This window comes from Miscanthus floridulus, chromosome 14, assembly GCF_019320115.1.
Source record: "Miscanthus floridulus cultivar M001 chromosome 14, ASM1932011v1, whole genome shotgun sequence".
Taxonomy (NCBI): domain Eukaryota; kingdom Viridiplantae; phylum Streptophyta; class Magnoliopsida; order Poales; family Poaceae; genus Miscanthus; species Miscanthus floridulus.
This window is the reverse complement of record NC_089593.1, coordinates 22,254,690-22,264,620: the sequence shown is the minus strand read 5'-3', so window position 1 is coordinate 22,264,620 and position 9,931 is coordinate 22,254,690. Positions and strand designations below refer to the sequence as shown.

At 44.8% G+C, this 9,931-nt stretch overlaps 1 pseudogene; it reads right to left on the bottom strand.

Annotated features, from left to right (window-relative positions):
- Positions 1-3,340: 3,340 nt before the first annotated feature.
- LOC136503178 (uncharacterized) lies at positions 3,341-4,933 on the bottom strand (annotated as a pseudogene).
- Between the last annotated feature and the right edge of the window lie 4,998 nt (positions 4,934-9,931).

Sequence of the window (9,931 nt, the reverse complement as noted above, 5' to 3'; positions counted from 1 at the left end):
AGTGGATTGCTCGTGGCTTGTGTGATCCTCATCTTGTGTTGGTTGTGCGGCACCCTATTGAGGGTTTGGCGTGTGAAGCCAATTAGCGCGTGAACCTCCAAGTGAGTGAATCGCCACAACGAGGACTAGCTTGCCGGCAAGCAAGTGAACCTCGGTAAAAATCATTGTGTTCATCATTGATTCCGAGGTGATTGGTCATCATTGTTATTCATCTTCGTGATTGATTGGTTCATTCATCTACACGGCGGTATAACCCTCTTGATCACTCTCTTTACTCTACCGCAAACTAGTTGACAAGCTCTTTAGTGTAGCTAGTTGTGAGAGCTTGCATGCTTGGTTGGTGTGGCTCTTTAGTTAGCCTTTGAGAGCACACTAACATAGGGTAGTGTCATTGATCTTGTGTGAATTGACACTATCTAAACTAGAATTGTGGTAGGTGGTTTGCATTTTGAGTAGGCTAGCGCAACACTCGCTTCGCCTCATAATTGTCTAACCATTTGGTTAAGTGTTGTTGTAGAAATTTTTATTAGGCTATTCACCCCCCCTCTAGCCATTAGGACCTTTCAACTACACAATTACCTGTGGGAGTGGGAGCATGGTGATGGTAGTACATCAAGGTACCAACCATCTGATTGGGTTGCTCTCCACTCGCAAACTAATATGTCTATGCTGCGAGAACTTATCAGCAACGGACTCTCCTACGCTCGTTAGGTAATGTATGTCATTCATGCCTTCTTTGTTATATAATCGCAACACACATGGATACTCCTTCATAATTGACTTGTATTGTATGACAGTACTATGATGACCACCTAGGGAAGGACACATGGCTAGGTGTATGTGGAGTCCAACGACTACATGTTCAAAGTGTGTCGTTGATTGTGTGGCTTTCGCACAGGTTTTTTAAATGCTCCATGTATGCCAAGTACCAAACATGCGTGGTTGATGTGCCATCAACACTGTATTCATGTGTTGTAATGATGTCCTAGTCCACATGTTGTATGGAACTCTATGTTGTAATGTATGAATTTGTACGTTGGACGACATGGGATGTTGTATGCAACTGTATAACGACAAGCAAGGTCGGCATGTCATAAAACGTCATAGCGACCCCCAAGTTTGGACTACATAGCCTGTTATAAACATGTACGTCAGTGTTGTAGGACCAACTGAGTCAAACCAAAAAAAAAGTAGGAAGCCATCTCGGCGTTAGAGAACAGCACGCCGAGGTGCCCAACCTCAGCGGGAGTTGATTTCACGGCGAGGTTGGGGGGTAGCTGTTCCTTACTGAGTTAAAGGTGAAACTCACGCTGAGGTGGCCAATCTCGGCGTGGGGTTACGTGACGCTGAGGCGGAGGAAGTCGGCGTTGGCTGACTCAACGCCAACCCTAAGGGCAGTGCTGGGCCCTAACCTCCAAGCCGTTGTTCGACTCTAGGCATAGGACGTATCCTTTTCACAAAGTAAGCATATGCTAACTAAGCAATTGAGGGTCATCCACTACGACAACCATTTTTTTAATTGGTATATTGTAGCCCTCAAAGTAGTTCAAAGCATTCCAATTGCTTGTGTTCTCATTCATGGACAACATCGGCTATTTGTTACTTCAATCTAAACCACAACAGTTGAAATCAAGGATACAACGTACAATATATGTAATGGACACAGCTAACATTCCGTACAAAATTGAAACAAAGAAATTTAAAATGCAAAGAAACTACAATAGTTGCAATGACATGTGAGGACCTATGCATGCCAAAGGCGATGAGTTCATGCACTACAAGTTACATGCCTTAGGGAACTTTAACTTAAACAAGCGTACGGGACATCACCACTGATAACGACAAACATAGTTTACTTCTAGTAGTGCTCCCACATCGCAAACTGGGTTGAACCTTCTCCAAAATATCCTCCAGTACTAGGTGGAGCCGGCGGTGGCGGTGGGGAAGGGGAGCCTTTCTTCCTGTGATTAGTGCACTTACAATATGGATCACTGCAAAGGTTCCCTGGATCATTTGTGTTGTTCTCATCCTCCTCGTCTCTAGAACCGCTACCAACTTCCCTTTCTAGATCAAAAATGTGTTCGTGAAGGTAGTTGATGTACTATTCATGGGGATAAATCAGAGCAGGATCTACCCATCAAGTGAAGCCATAGTTACCCTCACTAATGGAATTCTAAGACACATAAAAATTTCCTATAAGTATTCACAAAACATGAAAAATATTTCAAAAAACAAGATATAGAACACAAGTAGTGCCCATCCTTTCAGACAACTAAAGAAACGATGGCCTGCTCCATCATTCTCGTCGGTGCACATCTGCACTACGCAATCCAAACCGTGGCGACATCTTGGCCAATCTTCTTTTCGGCTATCGTATCCTCTAAGAGGGCACTCATGGTTGAAATCTCTCTTGCTCTCTAGAGGAAACTCGAATACTGGTTCATCATAGAACTCAGGGCCAAGAGAACCCTCCCAAACAATTGGATCTCCCTTCTTCCCCCCCCCCCCCCCCCCCCCCCCCCCTCTCCTCTCCCTAGACCTACACCCTTTCGCTTGAGGATCCTCCACCAGACATTTGAACTACTACGAAAACCTACCACTACTGACGAAGTTACGCAACAATACAAGGTGGACAACATATATATAGACAAAGATGGTTCACCATTATTGCAAGTATAGCAAACAAGCGCATTTATTCAACCTACAAAGGTACTAAAATTTTTTGTCACCATTTAAGTTTTAAATTGTGTCTGAAAAGCCTAGATGCTCGATCTAAAAAGCCTACAACTGCGTCCTGTACAAATAGACCTAAAAAGCGTGGTACATTGCACAGTAGATGTGACAACACACTACACAACCTAGACCACTAACATTTAATGTATGAAAAGAGCAAGCAGTTCATGCTCCTTATAATATCTCTGCAATGAAATGTATTGAAAAACCCTACGAAATTTGGTAAATTCAAATAGTGTTCCATAAATGGGACCATCTGAAAGATAATACACCACAAAAAAGAGGTCTAGTCCATAACAACATTGTTCACTAATAAATCATGCAACTACAAAAACTACAGCATAGAACTACCACAAGGCGTAATCAGAAATCCTTAATAAGAAACATATTGAGTGAGCAACTCGTCATCCGAATACCATTCATCTACCACAACCTTGTTACTATGGCTAGGCTCACCTACAATTCGCTTCTATGCATGTCCACTACTACACGTAGCCTCCGCTTCATTGGCCACATCGGCCAATAACGCTTTCTCCTCACCCTCATGCTTGTAACAAGCGGCCTTCGCTTCAGCTGCGACCTGAGACAAGAACGCGTCCTCCTCCGCCTACAAGCCCTGATCTGCTAGAGCAATGAGCTCGCTCAGTCTGCTAGTATCCTCATCGTCCTCCTCCTGCAAGCTCGCCTCTGCTAGAGCGATGAGATCGCTCAACCTAGCAGTGTCATCGTCATCCTTGTCACCATCATCTTCAATGACAATGGAAGATAGAACAATGCCACCAACGCGCATTTTGTTATGTGCTCATTTAACTTCTTCTCCTCATACCTTGCATGGGCTACCTCTACGATATGGTCTCGCTAAATCCAATCTCTTCATGTATAAAATGCAACCAGTTAGCAACGCGATTATATAAATTTTAAAATGAAACAACGAAAATAACAAGGCTTGCAATGACTCACTGGCACACAATGAATGAATTTGCACGTTCAAGACCGGCATCAGTACTCTTTCATCCTCCATTACAGACTTCCTTGCCATCTCCTCCTCTAACGCCCTCCATCTCTCCAACCCCCATTTGTCAAGTCTGACATCGATCGGGTTACGAATACCGTGCTTTCTAGCAAACTCATGCATGTTCTTCGTTCGTAGTTTAACATAGTGGTCGACATAGTTAGGTCCATATCCCCTCTTACGCGCAATTACTTGCCTCCCCTTCAAGTCATCCAAGAACTTAGCTTGACCATCATAAGATTTCCACTTGCATTTCCTAGTGCTCTGTGAAAACAAAAAAATTTATCATAACTATTACCAAAAGCAGAAAAAACACAATTTTATGTTTTCACAAAAACAACCAACCTTATCATAGTCAATCATATGGCCGCAATAATGGCATATTCTAAGCTCTGAAGGGACTAAGCTGTAGTGGATTTAACACCACATTCGCACATGACTGGTGGTGCTTTGAAAATTACCCTTTCTTTCTTCTTTACCTTTTTCTTTTTCTTTGGGGGCTCCGGCCATTGATTCTTTGGACCATAGAGCCACTCCTTGAAATGACGCTTCAAATACGCAAACACCTAATTGAGGTGACATTAGTACATCAACAACAATAGCTCAAACTTTCATCAGATACACTGTGCACTTACTTCATGCTTGTTTGGACACAAACTCCAATGTATTCTCAGGATTTATCATAGCTCGATCGCCACAATCGCACACAGGAGGTTCCTCGAGTCGTCTAACTGTAGCTAAGTGCTTCTCCTTAGCTATCATTGGGGGTTTAGGGGGAGGTGGAACCCACCGCTCAAAGTACATGCTCGCATGGATGTCGCCCTCTCCACCAATCATCAAAAAAGGTACCTAGGATCAAACTTGTCTGGACCATTGATCCACTGAAAGAAAAAGCACCTCTCATGGGCCTACACAATAAGATTCCAACAAAATATTACTAACCTCCAAACACAAATGAAGCAAGAAAAAACACAATTATTTACTTACATTAAAACGACTGCATATGTAGAAGCAACGCGCCGCTGTGTCAGGATATCTCGATTGAAACACGTCGGCCGGGAAACCACAGTCACACTGAGGGACAGGAAGCTCAGGAGGAACAGGGGCATCTTTGCTAGACGCATCGGGGTACAATTCTCTAGGTCGACCCTGTTTCAGCCACAACTGCTCCCGATACATGTCTTCCATCTAACAAAACGTTTGTATTTTCAGACAATTTGCATTACAACTAAAGAAGCTTATCATATTAAACAAAAATTAAATAATTACTTGCATTACAACTAAGCATAAAGCATTCAATAAATAAGTATCCCTAATGCACCGATGAATAGCTAAGTCAGTAAAACAAACAATGTTAGTATAACTCAACATACATACATTTCAGCCCAATTATTGAATAAGACACAGCTTTCTCAAATTACATCAAACAACCAAACATAACCTATTACCAAAAAATAACAACAAATGAAACAAAATCTAACCAGATACGATGAAAGAGGTCAACAAGGAACACCTTGGAGAAGCGTCATTAACCTCGATCGGGCCTCCCTATACCTGCATTTAAGGTTTAGGGTTCGAGGAAAGAGAGAGGGAGAATGGAGGAGGCAGCAGCATGAAGCAGACAATGAATGACCAAGGAAGAAGGAGCTGTGGTGTGACCTTATGCCCTCCCAGCTCGGCATCGATTCAGTTGACGTCGAGATGTGTGGTTCGACGTTAAGTAAAGGGAGAATTATGTATTTAGCACTGAAACAAATCAGTCTTCCACATTTGGCACTAAAAAATTTAAACTTTCTTATTTGGCACTAAGTTGAAATTTCCTTCTCTAGATAGCACTGCCGTCCATTTAGGCTAGTAACGGCGTCAAGTGGCTGGTAAAATGACATAAATACCCTTTTTATAATAGAAATACATGATGACAAATAGAGAAATAATAGATGGACATGTTGTTCTCAAAAAAATCAAGAGCTATAAATGACGAGCCAAAACTCCACCACCTTTTCTTGTTTTGTTTGTTGTTTGTTTCTGCGAGAGGTCGCACTGCTAGGATTCCTGAATCCTCCATCCTTGTTGCCTTGTTGGGATCATCCTAGTCCTAGAAATGGAAGCTGCGCACACGAGTGGTCACAGAAGCATGCGGCGCAGAAGATGTCGCAGCCGCTGCTCTTCGATGCTTCCGTGGCTCCACCACGTTCCGACGAAGCCCACGAGGCCAAGCCCGCACGACGCGACACGGCCACCTCACCTCACCTGTCCCTCACTAATGCCTGCGCCGGGCGTCATCTCGTCGCTCTCCTAGGAGGCTCCCTATATACTCGAACATGAGCGAGGCAAACCAGATGAGCCGATGCCCTCCGCCCCCGCTGGCAGCGCTTGCCGTGCCGTGTGTTCACGCCAGTACGCCATGCCACCCACGGCACTCTGGGCCCCGTGACTTTAGATAGATCCATCTTCTCTCTAGAGTAGAGCACTTGTCGGGCGGGCCAACCGGCGCGATGCTCGCCTCCTCCGCATCGTCCGGTTAGATGGTCGGGCTCTGCGTCCTACGCTACTCGCCCACTCCTCTCCTCCCCCGATGTGGCCGCCTGCTCCCTCAGCACTTGGCCATGCTGCTCCCCCGTGCCCTGGCCTTCCACCCCGTCGCTGCCGCCGCGACCTCGCATCAGTGCCGATGGGCAAGGCCGCCCCGTCTCGCACATGCCCCGTGCTGCGACTTGCAATTAGCGCTGGCGGGCGAGGCCGCTGCCCCATGTCCGCCACATGAGGCCGCTGGCTCCTCCGCCCCATCCTCATCTCCCCCAATGATTCCTTCCATGGATCTAGGGTTCTGTTTTTTTTATTGAAGAGGATAGAAGGCTCAGGGGAGAAGAGAAGCCGAGACATGCGCCACTTCCGCGTCGGAGAAGAGACGAGTTGCGTGATAAGCAGAAGGGCATTTTGGTCCTTCTCAAAGACAAGTGCCATGGTCAATACAGTCAACTAACGACTCGATGTTAGATAAGAAAATTCAAAATTTTTAGTGCTACATTCGGAAGACTGATTTGTTTTAGTGCCAAATAGATAATTCTCTCTTACGATGACCCCTGAGGGCCCATGCTTACGATAATAAATGACGACCCCATGCCCCATGATGTGCCATGAGCTCAGCGTCATCTAACACCACATCGAGTCGTGGATGTAGGCGTGATGTCCTAACACGCCGAAGGTGATTTTTTTAATTTTAACACTTTTTGGAAACTAATTTTAAATCTAACACGGTCGGGTTTTTTTTTAAACTAACACTTTTGACCACGCCTATTGCCCTAGCGCGGCCAAATACCTGTGTCGTGTCATGCATGGTGGTGCGGTAGAGGGCTGATGTGGTGGCGACCAGAATCGCTGACCGCTGATGGGGCAGGGCCTGCCGCGCCACCGATCTTGGCACGGCACTGTCGTGCCCTGATCCGTGGCGCGACAGAGCCGAAGAACACCAACGCCGCCAGTCCCGCTGCCCGAGTAGCAAGGCCACCAGGCCACCGCTCCCACATCCGCCCGCGCCAGCTCGTCACCATGCCACGAACGCCGGTAGCCCAGCCCCCACCTGGCCCTCCATTGCCGCCTCCCTCCCTTCCCTTCCATTCCCTAGCCGCCTCCCTCCCTCCTCGTCCTCGTGCAAGGTAATGATGCCCATTTTATTTTCGTTTGAATGGTGGATAGTATATTATGAATGGGAGCTAAGTTTAGGAGAAAAATTATGTTTGGGAACTATGGTCTACGGTTTAAAAGAAGATATTAGTTTGATTTTGTCAATGTTAAGGTTAATTATTTAGTTAGAACTTCTAACTTAGAAGTATATTTACCATGTATATTTTTGTTGCTATAATTGTCGGTTACATTATTTTAGTTGCACTGCAAATGATTATATTTTACATTAATTTGCGTTGTTTTGATTGATGTTTAATTTGAACTATTTTATTAGATAGAAGACATATTTTGGGAGCAGTTATGACAAAAACAGGGTCGTCCTAGAGAATTGTACCCCGACGAGTCTAGCAAAGATACCTCTGTCCCTCCTGAACTCATTGTCCCTAACTGTGACTGTGGTCGTCCGGCCGACGTGTTTCAATCGAGATATCCGAACACAGCGGCACGTTGCTTCTACACGTGCAGTCGTTTTAATGTAAGTAATTGTTTTCGTATATTTTTCTTCTTCATTTGTATTACTAGGTTACTAATATTTTGTTGAATTTTTGTTGTGTAGGACCATGAGAGGTATTTTTTCTTTCAGTGGATAGATGGTGCAGACAAGTTTGACCCTAGGTACCTCCTTTTTGATGATTGGTGGAGAGGGCGACATCCAAAAGAGCACTTCGAGCGGTGGGTTCCACCTCCCCCTAACCCCCCTCCAATGACAGCTAAGGAGAAGCACTTAGCTGTAGTTAGATGACTCGAGGAACCTCCTCTGTGCCATTTGCGAAGACCGAGCTGTGATAAACCCTGACAATACGTTGGAGTTTATGTGTCCAAACAAGCATGAAGTAAGTGCAAAGTGTATGTGTTGAAATGTTGAGCTATATGTGTCATGTACTAATATCACGTTATTTAGGTGTATTCAATGGCAAAGTGTCGTTTCAAGGAGTGGTTGTATGGTCCTAAGAACAAATGGCCCGAAGAACCTCCAAAAGCAAAGCAAAAGAAGAAAGAAAGGTTAATTTACAAAGCACCACCAGTCAAGTGCGAATGTGGTGTTAAATCCAACTACGATCAAGTCCCTTCGGGGCTTGGAATAGGCTATTATTGTGGCCATATGATTGACTATGATGAGGTTGGTTATTTTTGTCGTAACCATGAAATCGTATTTTGTTTCTTTTGCTAAGACATATATGATATAATTTATCATTTGAACATAGCACTAGAAAATGCAGGTGGAAATGTTATAATGGTCAAGCTAAGTTCTTAGATGAACTGAAGGGGAAGCAAGTAATTACACGAAAGAGGGGATATGGACCTAACTACGTCAACCTTTTCGTTAAACATCACAAAGACAAGATGCGTGAGTTTGCTAGACAGCACGATATTTGTAACCCGATCGACGTTGGGCTTGTCAAATGGGGATTGGAGAGACGGATGACATTAGAGAAGGAGAGGGCAAGGAAGGAGGCAAGGGAGGAGATAAGAGTACAGATGCAGGTTTTGAACGAGCATGTTGTTTCATTATGTGCTAGTGAGTACTTCGAAGCCTTTTTTTCATTACCTGATTTTAAATATAATATAATCGCGTTGCTAACTAATTGCATTTTATACATGAAGGGATTGGATGCAGCGAGGACCATGTTGCAGAGGTGGCTCATGCAAGGTACAAGGAAAAGAAGTTAGATGAGCACAGAAAGCGAGCTGGTCACACCGTTAAATCACCGATTGTGTTGTTTGATAAGGGGGACGAGGATGAGGACGACACTGCCAGACTCAGCGAGCTCATCACTCTAGCAGAGGCGGGCTTGCAGGCGGAGGAGACTAAGGATGACACTGATAGACTGAGCGAGCTCATCGCTCTAGCAGAGGTGGGCTTGTAGGCGGAGGAGGTTGAGGATGACACTAACAGACTGAGCGAGCTCATCGCTCTAGTAGAGATGGGCATGCAGGCGGAGGAGGATGACGACGTGTTCTTCACAGAGGCTGCAGATGAAGTGGAGGCTGCTTACTACAAGCGAAAGGTAGATCAGGGCAATGCAGGTGAGCCTAGCCACAACAACAGGGTTGTGGTTGAGGATTGGTACTTGGACGATGAGTTGCTTACTCAGTATGTTTCTGACTGAGGGTTTTTTATTGCGCCGTCTGTTAGTTCCATGCTTTATTAATGATCAATGTAGCTATGTAGTAGAAATTTCATTGTGTTGTCTTATATTCCATTTGAACTACTGATGTATTGTATCTATCTGTCATGTACTCGGATTACCCATGATCGATCTTAAGTGATCACATCTGTTTGTATCATGCGCTCAAAATTTCTAAAATAAACGTAATCGGGTGAAATTATCTCGAATACAGCGCCGTAGCCCACTGGTTCGGCCATGCCATAGCCCAGGTTATGCCACGCTAGACTCCACAGCGCGTCAGTGCCACGCCATAGATGACGGCACGGTAGTGATGCGGACAAACAACATCTAGCTTCAATTGAGTTGTTGTCGATAATGTACAAAACTACAA